The sequence below is a fragment of the Convolutriloba macropyga genome, chromosome 4, assembly GCF_964194025.1.
Source record: "Convolutriloba macropyga chromosome 4, txConMacr16.3, whole genome shotgun sequence".
In the NCBI taxonomy this organism is placed as follows: Eukaryota; Metazoa; Xenacoelomorpha; order Acoela; family Convolutidae; genus Convolutriloba; species Convolutriloba macropyga.
The window spans coordinates 23,593,012-23,610,035 of record NC_134471.1 but is presented as its reverse complement, the minus strand read 5'-3'; positions in this window follow the sequence as shown (position 1 = coordinate 23,610,035).

The window sequence follows — 17,024 nt, the reverse complement described above, 5'->3', positions numbered from 1 at the left end:
GAAAATTTTCAAAAGTGAAATATTTAACTTCCCAAAAGAAAATACTGCAATCGTTCAAATAAATAAGCAGCTGAAAAAATTAATTAGTTTCAAGAAATGATCAACTCAGATTTTCAGAAGCCTCTCTTTGAACTTTGGGACAGCGTTTCCCAGTCAATTGTGGTTTAAAAAATAATGCAATGTTAAGGGAGTGTTTTTTCTTGAAAATTTCCTAATTAAATTTTTTTTCAAGGCTTTGACCTGACATTATCGGTTGTTTTCATATTTAATTTCTGAGGCGGCCGTTTATTTGTTAGGTTTAACAAAATTGAGCTAGCTTCAACTGCAGTCCGCAGTTCCCCAGTTTTGGTTGTTCCCGCTTGCTCAGTTTTAAATATTGTTGTTCCGACCCCCGCTTTAGTGGTAGGGAGGAACTATATACTCAAATGGGTTTTCTGTTCAGACAATTTTGGCCGATCGATATATTCATTGTAGAGAGTTTTGAGTGGTATCATTAAAAAATACGTACATCCCAGAATATGGAATTGCAAGGATTTTTTGGATTTCGTTTTTACAGGTTATCGAGGTTTAAAGTTTTGTGAAGATTCGACAATTTTCATTCACAATTTCCGTAGTTTTTTTTTTCTGAAATTTGGCACAGTGTTGCTAATATTATTTAAAGTAAGCTAAAATTTTTAACGGTTGAGTATTATTGCTACCGTTAGAGACAAACGAGCGTTGCTGAATTGTTTGATTTGAGTTTCTTTGGCTAAAAATTTGATAGACTTTACAAAATTCAAACTTTTTTCATCAAAAATTGCACAAAACATGCCTTTTGGTTCACTTTGTTCAGGTTTGCAAAAAGTGGAGACCTAGAAACCGCCAACACAATCTCTCTGAACTCCAAAAGAGAGCTAGTTGAAACTTGGCGCCCTTCAAAATTCTTCAGGAATTAATATTTTAATTTTTTTTTTTTAAATATGACAAGATAATTATACAAAAAGCATCATTGTTTTTCAAATATTTGAAGTATCTCACTCACGAATATATCCAGTTAGCAAGCATTTGGAACACTTTGGTAGTTCTTTGGATGCGCAAAAAATCAGGGCTTGGTTTGATAATATCAAGGTTCTTACAATCAGAAATTTTTTAAATTTTATTTCTGTGCTGTCGAAATAATCTGCTTTCGTTTTTTTAATTTTAATTACTGACCGAAGAGTTTTATTCACGTGTGCATTGATCACAGCTCCCATGTACTGAAAAATGAAGCTGAATGTAGATATAGTTTGTTTTCAGAGAACATAATGGTTTTTTTGGCTTTGAAGTAGAGTTTTAGTAGACTTTAATTGAATTCTTTTGTTTTGCCTTCAATTGTTATTCTTTCTGCACTCTGGTTACTCAGTCTAACCATTCAAAGGTCTAAATGGCTTCTTCAAGAGTTGTAAATGAACCTGTTACAAGAATTCGGTTTTTACCTGATGTCTCTTATGTCATTGAATGTGTTTGTTTTAGGGAAATTTCATTGAATTTTTGAAATTTTTTGTCAACTTTTGCCGTATTCACAGTAAGTAAGGAGAAACCTTATTTCCTATAGGAAACAAACTAAATTTGTAGCGGATTGTTTTAAGAGAACGGTTTCTTGTCTTTGGTACTATGATCTTACAAACAAAATTTTGTGATTTTCGTGCTTAATTGCCCATTTTTGCTGTTAGTTTTGTTTGTTTGGTAAATTGTCGGATTACTTAGCAATCTTATTGAAAAATACTTTACGAAACTGAACATTTTCATTTTTTTCTAACGTATGGTTTCATGGGCTGTGGCACCTTTCTCTCGCAGAATTTGGTAAATTAGTTTGATTTTGCCATGTACTTGTATTTAATTTTTTGTTGTCACATGCCAAATATTGGATAATAAAGGCCTCAGTCGCCAACTATTGATACATAATTTAACTGCATAACTGATATCGATGTAGAGCTAATGGTTTTATTGATCTTCGAATTAAATTCTTTCGAAAAAGTAAAAGTAAAAAAAATGTAAATGTAAAACTTATCGCTGTTTGTTCTGGTTTGCGTTTTTTTCATACTTTTTAATATTGTTTATAAAGTGGGAACAAATATTAGCAACATTTCTACACAAACGAAAAAAGGCTAAAAAGAGAAAAAACGTTTATTTTTCTCAAAGTTCTAGCAAAAGGAAAAAAAATTAAAGAAGTAAGTTAATTGTTGATTTTCCTCTTGTTAGGCCACCAAAAACTTTAATTGTTATCGCATTGACGAGAAAAATTGGCAGCTTACCTTATGTTTTTTAGGGATTTTCAGGTCCAATTGACCATAAAATTGCATTCTTGCTTAATTGTTCATCCATGTTCTCTGAATGCAACGTTTTCAAAACCAACATTTTTTCTATCATATATCAAAAAACAAACGACATTAGATTTATGTTTTCCCTGCACTTACATAAACACAGTCTTCAAGATGTATACATCTTCAAACCTTTTCATATTTTATGTGTGGCGGAATTTGCAATAGATCAAAAGACCAAAAACCAAAAAAATAGCAAAAAAATTCTTGTGTTATTGTTGGGGTGGGCGCGTGTTTGTGTTGTATTGATGTCAAATAGATTTGAAATCTGTTTCATGAAAATTTCAAATGGTAGCACCTTCATTTGTTTAGAAAACCTATAAAGTTTTTGAGATTGTTGTTGAATAAAAGACTACCTAAAGTGCAACCAGATAACGCAGTAAGAAAATGGAGTGCATTAGAAATAACCACTAAACCTTGGACGCTTTTGTTAGAAACCAACATATAGCGCATTTTGCCGTAAAGAATTGTGAAAACATCCCAGAACACCTATGTTAAGAGAGTAAAAAAGTTCAATTGAGATATTATTGAGAACTATTGAGAACGCCAAGTACAGGACAATACGAACAAATTCCCAATTCTGAAACAAAAAATATCAGAAACCGGAAACAATCGGAAATCTATTAAGACAAAAACCACCTAAAGTATTTAAGTGTTCTACTAAGCCAGCCCGTCAGCAATCGTTTATTTTTCCTCAATTTTGTCAATACTGTTTTTTTTTGCAAAATTCCTTTTCTGCTGATCAATTTGAGAACTGGTTTGATCTGATCTGCTTGAGCGACAAATGCCGTTCAAAAGTAAATCATTTTGAGGGAAATTATGGACGCTGACTGCTCTTGTTCTGTCGATTACCTCAGCTGCAGGAAATTTCGAATGCCGATCTATATATGCTAGAAAAACCATCTCTTTATTAGTTTCAATATAGATAGGTCCTCTAAAACATCTTTCTTTTTCCAATTCAGTCTGTACACAACTTTTTAAATTTTCCTATTTTGATCAAAGGATAATTGTTTTTTAACATATTTTGACGCACGGGTTACGCATTGCATTTTTTGACGAGATCTCCCTGCGCATATAGAGGGCCACCATGCGTGAACTGCCATATCCCAGGTTGAGGTGCCATCCGGAAGTGACCTCTGATCAGACCAAGTCCAACGCACAAGGTGTGTTCCCAGACCAAAATTACAGGGTCTGGGATTTGGTTCCAGCGCACAATAGTATGATCAGAGGTCCCTTCGGTCTGGGGATGGTATGATCAGAGGTCACTTCGGTCTGGGGATGGTATGATCAGAGGTCACTTTGGTCTGGGGATGGTATGATCAGAAGTCACTTCAGGATGGGAATGCTCTGATCAGAGGCGGATTCAAGCGAACATTAGTCTGATCAGAGACCATTTCGAGCGCACTTTAGTCTGATCAGAGGATACTTTGGTCTGGGAGGGTCTGATGTTATTTTCGTCTGGCACGGTCTGATCAGGGGCCACTTCCGGATGGCACCTCAACCTGGGATCCGTCATTCGTCAGCTCTCAGGCCGCGGGCTATCAAAAACTACAACATAAGCATCTTTTACGAGCTGCGGTTGCTACTCGTTTGTCCACAGCTACATTTTGATTTTAAATGTTAATTCTACCAGAAGCTGTGGATTTTTGTTGAGATATGTTTGCATCTTTCTTTGTTCTCATTTGAGATGCAATAATTGATTTCCGTAAGTACTGCATACTGCGTCTTTCGATGTTAAACTTACCCTGAAAGATTTAGGAAGGGTTTTTTAAATAGCGCAAAATTAAAAGCATCACTATGAACTCAGTGAGCGTTGAAGGGGTAATATTGGTGCAGATACCGATGTCTTTAGGGGGCGTCGATTGAGATTTAATCGGTGGTGCATTGGAACGTATTGCTTGATATGAGAATCATAGTTCTGAAAGCGTTGTTCACTTCATTTTATCGAGAACTTCTTTGTCCAAACAGGACATTTTAAGGACTGAGATGAAGCGTTTGACAATTTTGTTAATTTCAGGAGTAATTGAATTGGTCTGCTTTTGAGTTGCGAATTGAGAAAGAAGCAATTTTTGTGCTCGGAAATAGCGTGTATTACAACTGGATTGCTTGGTATTTTTTTTAGTACTAATTGCGTCGTAATTTTTACTAGTTTTTTGTCTATCCATATCAGAGTTCGATTTATGGTATTAGTAATAACAACAATAATATAATAAATAGATGATAACTATTCACTATAAAAAATTCATCATATAATAAGTAATAATATAATAATTTTTCACTCGACGACACAAGGCCATCTAACTCATTTACACTATAACACTCGGACACATAGATTGGGAACCCCGAAACGAATGCCACCGTTTGCCATCCTTGGCGAGTTAGTTGCTAATATGCAGCACCTATGCCTTGTTTCAAGGCAGCACTTAGGCGTTTGCATCAAGGTCAGGGTTGAAATTTTCATATTATACGGCTTTTGCTATTCTCGCTTTAAAATCGTGAAAGCGAGCCTCTTGATTTTGAATCTAATTGAGTTTTCTATTTTCCTCGAGTTGTTGTCTAGGTGGTTGAAAGACTTCCAATGATCTCGGATTAGGTTTTTCAACTGATTGAAGGAACCCAAAAATGTCTCATTTTTTTCAGTTTTGAAAATTTAAGTGTTTGAATGGCTTCATTGTAATCAATTAAATTTTTTATTTGCTTGAAGTTACGGCCTAACCATTTGGTTTCGCTTTTTGCACAACGGCGTTTTCTTCAATTTCTTTTGACGGTATTCTTCGTGTAAATTTTTAAAACATTTTTAAAACATTATGATCTTCGTATTGGCCTTTGCTTACTGTTAAAGTAACGTCAAAAATCAGTCTGTTGTGCAAACCAGTTAGTGTGAATTCAATTGCGTTTTGAGACTGAGCTGGCATTTCAGTGAGACAATAAAATTAAGTTTTGAAGCGGTAATTACACATTGTATCGCCACATACAATAGTTGAGTTGCAATCGCTAGCCGTATCAGGCTGCCAATTGAGCTGGATTTAAACTTAAATAAGTTTAACTAAAATATGCAATTTCCGGCGGAGCATTTGAACTCAGGTTTTGTAAAGTTCTTTGATTTAGAGAATCAATATACGAAATCCGATATTTTTTTGCGAATCTATTTGTTAAACTTTTTGATCCCAGAGCAATTTCGATCGAGTGGTCCTTTTCAACTTATATTATGAATGGAGAGTAGTTTCGATTGGAAAAACTTGAAAGCTCCCTGGTGTGAACTTATTATGACTACTTGAATATGCCCTTGTGCAATTAACTCCTCTAATTCAGTTTTAAGCTTCTTTTGGAGATGAATTGGAACTTCTACTTTATGTGGAATTCCGATTTTATGAAGTTCCGATTTCTAGTTCCACAAATCACATCCGGAAATTTGGTGGCACTTTTTTTTATCAGGCAATGAATTGGGACATAGCTTAGAATGGTTGTTGGATCATGCAAATAGCTAGAATGCTTAACAGGTCTCTTTCATTGGTAGATCTGGAGTTCATCTGCTACAACAATTGCAACGTAGTTATTGCGACGTAGTTTTATTCTAGCAAATTATTGAAATTATTGCGACGTAGTTTTATTCTAGCAAATTATCGTTTGAAAAAGCGTTTTTGATGTAGTCGTCAGCGTTTGAACATTTGAATTTTATTTTAATTTTACTCGTTTAATTTCAATTTTACTTTGATTTATTTTTATTTCGCTTAATTGCTTTCATTATACCTTCGGAAATTGATTTAGAAGACCACAATTATAAAACGTGTTACCCCCTGCTGCAGTAGTTTGCTTGTGATTTGGGGTCCAGTACTTAACAGAATTTTGGCAGTGATTGATATCCCGGCAGTTGCTGTCGGTTTTTGTTTTCTTTCTTTGGGATGTGTTTCCTCCGCAAAATTTATTTTTAACTGGAGCGCATTAAAACTGGTCGATTGTTCTGACGGTACTTCTTGTTGGTTAAATTGACGCATCTCCATGTATACAACTGTACTTGGTTTGGTGTATCTATTGGTTCTACTGTATGTTTGTTCTATTGTATCGTGCAGCAATTCTCGTAGAAGATTTTTCCCCCACATCTTTTTACCTCAACTTCAGAACATTCGAAGTTTCAGGTTTTGGCTGGCTCCTTCATGACGCTACGGAAATCAGCCACAGATTAAACTTTTTTCTGACATCGAGAAAGAAGTATGCAACGACCGAATGTTAATTTTTTGGAGCGTATGAGGGAAAATGGTACCACCTGCCATCGTTTCTGCTTTTTTTTGGATTGTAGATATCATCAAGTGAAACTTTTCGGGATAATTATCATTGTTTTTTTGTTCCGATACGTAATTCTAGTAGGGAAACACAATTTTGGCCACATTTTTTGCTGGGCTGATCTCCGCAATGTACTCCAACTTCGATGTTTTTCTGGCATTTCAGCTGCCATTGTAGTTTTAGTTGACTCTTCCTTATTTGTTGTTTACATTCAAATTTTTCTATCGGCTCTTCTATTGGACTTTTATGTTTCGAATCAGTTGGAAGTTTTATTTTCTCTCGCCAGGATTGTGAATTCAAGTTGGATTGTTGATTAAGTTGAGTTCTCCCATCTGGTATGTGATTTTGGTGTTGCTCGTTACCAAAAAAATGGATCGAGTTTTCCGAAATTCTCCGTCTACTGACTGCGCCTTGTCGTTATTACGAATGTCAACAACGCAATTTTCAAATTAGTGATGATTAATTCAGTTTACCTGTTGAAATTATTTGACTGATTTCCCGAAGCAACATTATCGTTAATTTTTTAATGAGAGTTTTGCCGTAGTTTAGTTCAAATTTGTACTTGACTTTAGGCCTACGGTAAGTTAGTTTGCTGCGGGACCCTTCGCGCCCGGGTTTTGGCTAGTTCGACCGTCCTTGCTTTGATTATTTTTTGGATGGTTCAAATTAACTGGGTTAACCCCCTGCCAAAGCGACAACCTTTTGCATTTTTTTTGTTATTTTCCAATTTTTGAGTCGATTAGAAAAATCTTGTTCAGAGTTTGAAATTAGTTTTTGATCTTGGTTTTGTTATCGAAAGGAGTTTCCTCAGAGGTTTGAACCTGTCCCGGTTAAACACTGCAAAAACTTTGTTTCACAATAACTGCGAGACTTTTAAAGACAAAATTGTGAGAATTTACCAAAAAATGTGAAAAAAGAACAAAGATTCAGTAATTCATGCTTTCCGGCTTCTTTCTAATTGCATAGGAGAAATCGATGGAACTATTTTTTTAGTCACTGCTTCTCAATTAACGTGATCAGAATCAACCGGGTTGACCTCTGACTTTAAAAATAATAGATACTCAAACTCCTTTTATGTAACCTATGAAAGTTGTAATCCTAGACCTTTCATCAAATGAAAGTTGAAACACTGTTTTTTTCAGAAAATTGTTAAAACGCTCACATTTAGCGCAAATAATGCTTTTCAGAATGTTCTTACAAAGCAAATCTGTCAACGTTCTGACGATACTTGTTGCTGATGTAATTAAATTCTACCGCTTGCAATAATTTTCGTTGTTTATTAGATTTATTAGATTGTACATCTCAACATGTTAAATTTTTCCATTTAATTCTCATTGATTTTTGTTCCGATACTTAAGTATAGTAGGAAGACACAGTTGTGGTCAGATGTAGTTCAGGGTCGGTCTTCGCAATGTATTCCAACATCGATGCTTTTCTGTCTTTTCAGTTTCCAATGTAGTTTTGGTTGACTATTCTTTATTTGCCGTTTACATTCTAATCTTTCTATCGGGTATTCTATTGGATTTTTTTTGGAATTGAGTGGAAGTTATATTGTTGTTGTATTTTCAGCCAAATGAAGGTCCAGACAAAATCTTTCTCTCGCGAGGACCGCGAAGTTAAGTGGGATCCTCGGAATCTCCCATCTTGATTCAGTTCATTTGTTGAACTTCTTTGACTGATTTCGCGACTCGCGACTGCATTTAATTTTGTATGAGTTTTTTACCGTGGTTTAACTCAAAATCGTACTCTACTTTGCTCGGTGTAGTCAAGTACGGTTTTAATCAATTAAGTTTGCATACCAAATGACAACAAATTTCAGTGGAATGAATTTGCTTGGATTGGCTAGTTGAAATTAGCACTGCCGTTCTTTATAAACTAGCAATGCTATGTGGAGTGTTTTGAAAAGACATCAATTACGCTGCATTGTTTTTTGCAGAAAAAAGAAGTTGATTTTTGTTCTTTTCTCGAAATGAGTTTCCTCAGAAGTTTGAGCTTGTCTCTGCTAAAAGATGCATAAAGCTCTGTTCCACAATTACTACGAGGTTGAACAGTTTTTAAAGCCGAAATTGTGAGAATTTACCTAAAGTTGTGATAAAAAATAGATTCAGTAACCCATTCTCTCCGGTTTCTCTCTAATTAAATGAGAGAAAACGATGGGACCATTTCTAGTCCCTGCTTCTCAATCAACCACAAGAGAATCTACCGGGTTGACCTTTAGCATCGAAAGATAATAAAAATACAACTTATATGTAATCAATGAAGGTTGTAATCCTAGAAACTTCATCAAATGAAAGTTGGATTTTGTTTCAGAAAATCGTTAAAACGGCTAACATAAAGCGTAAATAATGTGTTTCAAAGTGTTCATAAAAAAGATCTGGCAATCTTTTTTTCAGTGATAACCTTTATATAAAAACGATATAATCCGAATAGTTGCGCACAATTTTTTTCATCGGTGGCATTAGGAATCCATAAAAGGAAAGTTCTAGGATATCAACCGGATGACTACCCGGGTATAAAAGCTACCAATGAACGGTCTTTTTTCTTCCATTAAATTTTTTCAAGTATTCTTATTGTAATTTCTGCACCAATTTTGTGTTTAATTAATTTGTGCTAAGTGGGCTATTTCTTCTGTGCGAAATCTGGATGAGTAAAAGACTTTTTGTTTTGAGTTTCCGTTGAATAAATATTTTTATATAAATAGAAACAAATAAAAATTTAATATGGATGGTAATTGCTTTTAGATTTTTTGTCGATTAAGACTTCTTTTTTCCAGTACTCAATGTATAATTACCAGTTTGTGATTAGAAACGCCGCTCACTCAAGTTCACAGAGTTTGATTAGGGACAGTGGGAGTGATTTCGAGGTGGGGGTGTTGGTCATAATGGAAATCATACAAGGGAAAAAAAGACAAATTGAACAAGATTACGAGAGGGGAGCTTAAGAATATAGAGTCATCTCCTTAGTTTAATTTCCCAATTGTTTCGGCGATTATCTTTGTAGAATATATAATTTTGCAAACCAATCAAATGACCAAGTAAAAACAAAGATACTTATAAAGACATAAAGGTACTTTATGTCTTTATAAGTATCTTATGAACAACTTTTTTTGTTAATTAAATTGCGTTTTAAAGCAACAGGAGCTAGAAGTAATTATACTTTATCAATGCAACTAATCAAACGCTAATTAACAGTGAACAAAAGCAACTTCGATTAATCAACAAGATCTATTCAAAACTAATAGACAAAAAGACGACCCCTTTGTTAATAAACGGCAAAAGTCTAAGTATGGCTAATTACAATTAAGGTCACGAAATCCAGGTAGCCTCAATAGCAACGACTCTTGGGTTTTGGTTCCTTGGGTTTATCCAAGGCACCCACGACAAGCATAGAGTGAGCCTCGTTATCCTTGCGCGTTTCGAACCAAGTATATATTGCGCCATCTTCTCACCCCCGGTTATTGCCAGCATAATAACCCCAAATCCCATTGTCTGCATCGTACTCAAAAATATGCACTCCCATGATCTTAGCAAGAGCAAACATATCGATAGTTTGAATACCGCGTTGTTTGAGGCTCTGATTAAGATCTATACGCGGAAAGTAGTAACTGTTGTACCACTTCTTGAGGTAACCCTCCCGAGCTACCTCCAACGCCACAACGAGTGCTTTATATTGATTGGAATTATTGATTGACACTGTAAGTCGTGTACTAATGCAGGCAAGGAAACAATTATAACGGTTAGTCGCGCAATCTTTCACGTCAATCAGTTCCTTTGGCAGATCTAATGAAGAAGCATCTCTAACATTAAAAGGAAGCTTCTCCTTAGGCTCCAAACCTAATGCCCGACAAATTGTTATCCGCTTCTTCTCACTTATTTGCACCATTCGTTTGCCTTCGATAGTAACAAGACGTCGACAGGCGCATACAGTACAAAACGAAGTAAGAGAGCGGCATATATCCCGCAACTTGTATATGTCGTAACTTTCAGCGGCGAAACTTTTTAATGCTTTTCCCGCGCCATGATGGTCAAGAATTACATCGTGAATATGTTTTATAGTTTCCCATGCTGCTGAGGCGGGAACAACAGTTCTTCCGTTCTTTTGAAGAACGCCATCAGAAAAATGATAGCGTTTCAACTTACGAACGAAAACGTTCCGGGATAAATTGTCGACACACGTATTAGGAATGGTCTTATTAAGATGGTAGGCGGACAATTGATTATATTCGTTTTGGTTCATGGATGAACGAAAAGAAACCAAATGAATAATGAAAGGAAAACAACGTTTAGATAAAAAGAGAAGAATATAGTTTGGTATATAAAAAAGTGAATAAAAAAAGGCGGTAATAAAAGTATGGCATTAAGAATGGTATTAAAGAAGAATGAAAGAGAGCTAGTATCAAGTTTGTTAAAATTGACTAAGAACTTAGAAAACTTTTCACAAAAAACAGAATTAACCGAATCCGCTCAGCACCCCCCTTTCCGAGGAAAGTGACCTATCGACATGAAAATTTGGGAACAGAGAGAAATGATGATTTCAATAGAACCTTATTAGGGAGCATTTTTCAATATGAATGTTCGAACCCGAGCTATTAGCGCCCAAATTGAGTTAGGTTGAGGTAGGAGGAAGTCATAATTAGCGTCGTTGTTATCTTCTTGAAATCGCGGTAATTGCAACCCCAAATACCTTGATTACAAATCAGACATAAAACAGGCCTAAATCGTCTTTCCCGGGTCACTATCCCAGGAAAACTGGGAAAACGCTTAACTCATAAAAATTCTAAACTATTCACTGAAAGTTGGCAAAAATCGGGATAAGAGTCTGAGGCAGCATGTCCTTCTGATAGGAATAGGTTTTATATCCCAGGATGATGTCATTTAGAGTCTTTTCCATGGAAAACCTAAGAACATGGATGTTATTAAGTTTTAATGGTTATGTCGGCAAATTGTTTTTTCCAAAAAGCTCATACAGTTTAGATTAGATAAAAAAGTTAAATGAGGATTGATTTCACACTCTGTCTACACCATGTATTGCGCTATAGCGAAACTTGGGAAACAATATGAGGAAACACTATGACTCCTGAAACAACAAAAAATGTCCAAAAATGTATGAACGAAAGAATTTAGAATATTATGGACTAAAAGATGGAATTTATAGCCTAAGTCAACCCCCACTCCCTATGTCGACATAAATTTTGGATTACCCAGATCTCAAATGAACTCTTCCATGGGTACTCTCAAGTATTCAAAAGTTAATAAACAATGAGAAGTTACCCACTCCATTTTGAAACCGACAGGCGAGATTTCAGGAGGGCATTTATGTCGAAATTAGGATAATGGCGGAATTTGAAACTACTGTTAGAAACATTTTGCGGGTTGACATTTTCAGCATCTTTAAGGATAGATAAAAGGCAACTATAGATGTTTTTGTTTTGATAAAAGTATATGATTGGCGTTTAGCCCAATGAGAAATATGACGCCATTTAACCCAACTAGAAAATCTTTGTTAGCAGAACAAGTTGATTATCATTTTTGAATGGAATGTTTGGTACATTGGAACTGAATATCTCGGAACATCCAGGAGACGTTAGTGAGAGTTCTGAAACGCACGGGTTAAATTGCGACATTCGCAAATATTTCGGCGGCTTGCAAATCATTTATTCTAGCAAATGGTGATCGGAGCATGACAACCTTGATTTTTTGTGTGCTCTATGATATCACATTGCTTTTGCTGAATTTAGTATATGATAGAGGAGTATTTTCGAACTTTGGCTTCTAATTGGTTCAGAAATCAATTGATTCGTTTCTTGAGTACAATAGGGAGGAGCTCATAAAATGCAGAGCATTTGACGTTTGGTATTCAGTAGGCGGATTGGTATTTGCGTGAACGAATTTTCATAACTCGTGATATAGGTAGGAGTAGTGTAGCGTGACTTGTTTCGTTGACCAATGAGCACTGAGTTCATCTTCGGAAAAGCATTCCAAAAGAGCGATAGTAAAGAAATCAACGCAGCTGGCTATCAAAACACCCACCTCAAAGAGATCGTGTAGAACAAAGAGGCGTAATGATAGTAATTTGTTCATACAGATAACGATTTCTAATGCCACGTGGCAGAACGCGATGCATCAAAGTTATTGAAAGTAGAAAACGAAAACCGCGAGCCAGAGAAAGAGAGCAGAGAGAGGATACAGAACAGTTGGTTCTAGATAAAGGAGAAAAATTTAAAAGTAAGTCAAGCTTGATTAATTTTTGTCAAGACCAGTTGGACTGTGAGACAATTTGCAATCAGAATTTGACTTTTAGATTTTGTTAAGACGGAAACGCGGAATTGGAGATAACTTAAAAAATAGATTGATAATAGTTAAGAACACTTTCCAGAAACTGACAATACTTCTCAGAAGCTGGGAATTGTCTTGAAGAGAGTTTTTAGAAGTGTGCATCCGTTATTCGTAGTATATAACTTTTGAATTTATGTATCTACATTTTTGGTTGATTATTTAATTGCAATTGAGAAAATTTCTTGCCAGTGTTGTTGTTACTTTGGCTTGTTACTTATTTTTGATTGTAATTCATTTAATCAACGGAACTTTTGAACGGCCGCAGAGAGCAACTGAGGACAAAAGAAATCAGTTTCAACAAACAGACGACCCACCTAATAAACCTTTTGAAATCGATAGAATTTTGGGCGCTAGTCAGTCCTCAACTAGAAGCCTTCTAACAACAAAATACAAAATTGTACAATCTTGAATAGAAATTAGCCACATTTAGGCGTCAAAATCGACATAATAATTCCAGTTTCTGTTTTAATAGTGAATATAAATTTGATTTCTTTATAAACGAAGCCTATTTTTGACGTTTTTTGGGCTATTTTTGAAGTTTTTTTTCGGCTATTTTAGACGTTTTTCGGACCTAATTTTGACGTTTTTTTGGCCATTTCTGACGTTTTTTTCCGGCTATTTTTGACGGTTTTTTGGCCTTTTTTGACGTTTTTTGGACCTATTTTTGACGTATATTTGACCATTTCTGACGTTTTTTTGGCTATTTTTGACGTTTTTTTTGGCTATTTTTGACGTTTTTTGGACCTATTTTTGACGTATTTCGGCCATTTCTGACGTTTTTTTCGGCTATTTTTGACGTTTTTTTTATGAAGTTTCTATGGCCCAGTGAAAGCCCATCGATGGATTTTCTATGATCCAGTGAAAATCAGAGTTTTCCCATCGATGGATTCTCTATGATCAGAGAAAAAGTGGTAATGAACGATTGATGACCCATCGATGAAATTTCCATGATCCATCGATGAGATTCACTGGGACTCCAACCCGGAGAAGTCAAGCAAGATTAGTGGGAGCTCTTGAACTATTGTCTCAAAATTCTGCTTGAAAGTTTTAAAAAACGGGCTGTGATAAAGTTCCTTTTCTTTTAATTTTTTACATATACGGAAAAAGATTTCTCAAAACGTGTGCTTGATATTATTGCTTCTCGTCAGAACTTTGTTTTGCTGTTCTTGACGAGCCGTGCACTCCTGTTACCCGTACAATAAGCTAAGACATTTAAATTTTAGTCCATTAGACATTCATTTGAAATATTGGAAATTTTTTATTGTCATATCTTTTGCAATTCATTGCAACATAAAAGCGACTCCCAATTCCGGAAAAATACATATTGACAATAAAAAAAAAACTTTTAAAAATGATCATTTTTTTCCTCTTCTCTTCACGCCAAGAATACTAGAACTATCGTAAATTAAAACAGGAAGAACTCTGTTGTAATTATTTGGGAACCTTTTATTAGTTTGTCGTTTGTGACTGAGCAAAAATTTTGTTCATTTCCGGCATCAAACGGTCAATCTTTTTAACTGAAATATGTTGTATTCTCTGTGCCTGAATCGTAGATAATGTTGTATTCTCTTCATTTGAGTTTTTTTCCAATTACTTGAATTCCAATAGCTAAAGTCTCGATTTTGTGACAATTTTCAACAGAAACAAAGAAAATGCCCATTTTTTTGCTAGTTATTGTTCCGACGCCTTTTGAGGGGGGAGGAACTATATACTCAACTGGGTTTTTTTTGTCCGGACAATTTTGACCGATCGATATATTCACTGTAGAGAGTTTTGAGTGGTATCATTAAAGAGACCGTCCAGCGTAGGAAATGGATTTGAAAAGGTTTTTTTTTGAAGTTCGTTTTTTACAGAGAGTTATCGAGTTTTCAAGTTTTGTGAATAGTAGACGGAAATTCGTTGTTTTATTCACATTTTGCGGATTTTTTGACCAAATTTTGTCAAATTTGCTAAAATTAGGTAAAATTTATAACAAAAAAAATGTCGGAGTTTATTTTTCAGTATAACGGAAACTTGGAGATTAGTTTTATCCGAGTCCTTTGGTTATGAAGGTTTAAATTTTTGTGAATATTAGACCGATTAGCGTTAATTTTATTCAAGTTTTTCAGAATTTTTGCCTAATATTTCGTCAATTTTGCTAAGATAAGAAAAATTGTCAAGAATATCACTCTTGATCTTATTTTTAGAGAAAAAGTCTTGTTGACTGTTTTGATTTAGTTCCTTCGGCTCAAATGTTGGCTAAATATTTCAAAATTTAGACTTTTTCATCAAAATTGCCCGAAATTAGCTTCTTTAGTCCCCTTTGATAAAACTTGCCGGAAATACAGACCCAAAAACAACTAAAAAAATCTTTGTAAACCACAATAGGAGCCACTCCTACTTGCACTGCCACTGAGAGTAGTCTGGAATTAAAGCTTTGACGTTTTTTCCAAAATTTATTATATGATTTTCAAAAACGCAGCTTTTATTTTTGAACTTTTAACTGACAAATAATCTAGATCTAAAACATTCGAAATATTTGAGTGTTCTTAATGAACTAACAGCAACAGCAAGGTTTGTTTTGGTCCAATCTTGTTAATTAGGATTGCAATCAGTCGGTCTCTTCTTTTCTTTTAAAAAAGTCGATGGTGTCAGCAAAAGAAGAATGCTTCTTCTTCTTCTTTCTACTGAAAGAAGACTTAATCTGTTCTGCGGTTTTACGCGTTAACTTATGGTTTTCTGGAGTGGATACAGATCTAGTACCTTATACAGCTACTATATTTCACAATTTGTTTTCGATTTCTAGGTTTTTGGCCCCTTTTTCACGTGTTTGTTCTCGTCTTGTCACATTATCAAGTTATTGACAGTTCACATATCACATTATTGGCGTTCAAAATTGAGCACAATTAAACATATAAAGTCCTGAAAGGCATAGATTATTGATTTAATGGCTTCGAATTTAATTGAAATTTTCACATTTGTTTTTGACCGATGATTTCAATTTGACTATGAAAATTCCTGGAACACTTTGGTTTTTTTTGGAGGTATAAATGAGTCAATGTTTTGATTTGAGTAGCTACCTTATGGTTTTCATGACTTTCATGATTTCAAAAAAAAGACTTTTTATCTTCGCTTTTTGTTTTTTGTTAGTTTCTAGGGAAGGTGCAATTGTACAAATTTAATGTTTTTAAAGAAATCGTTTTGACTTTATTCGGTTCGACCTTGGTTATTCGCAAAAAAAGTAAACCAATTTTTGATGTTTTTCGATATTTGACGTTCTTTTTGTAGACGTAAGACTTATTCTGAACAATTACAGATCTCAAGCGCTTTTTTGGACAAACAAATGGACCTACTTAAGTCTTCTTTTTTGTAGCTAATGGCTTCATGACTTCAAAATTAATTGTTTTCGAAAAATACAAAAGTTACCTAATTTTATTGTTTTTCTCTCTTTTTTGTCTAGTTGTTTCCGGTTCTCATTAGTGAAAAGTTGCATACCACACTATTGGCGATCAAGGTAGGCTCAATTGAACATATTTTGTGGGGCAAAATCTGACTTTACGGCTTCAAGAGCATTTTCTCGCAGGTTTTAATGAAAATTTTGTTTGTTGTCTCTATTTGTTGTTCTTTCCGTAACTGCATAAAAAATTAATTATTAAAAGGTCTTAATGCCCTTCTATAGAAATGTCTGTGACCATAAACATGTTGGATGTTTTCAATTGCTATCTAATGGTTTTCATTACTTAGAAATTAATTGTTTTTAAGAATTTACGCCAATTTTTATTGCTAATTTTGTTTTTTTTTTCTCTTTTGTCTAATTGTTACCGAGCCTCATTATGGAGTGTTCCCATATCTTTTCTAGTTAATTATAAGTTATTTTGTTTATTTTCAGTTTTATCTGGCACTATTTTTTTTATCTGGCACTTTTTAATAAGTTTTTTAATGAGACGAAAAAATCGACACAAAGTTTTGGATGTAATTAACGGTTTTTTTGTTGTTATTGTTGTTTTATTTTGTTGTTCGTCTTGACTTTTTTAAATAATGGCTGATCTCATAAATCTAATGCGGCATTTTTTTACTCCACTGAGTTATT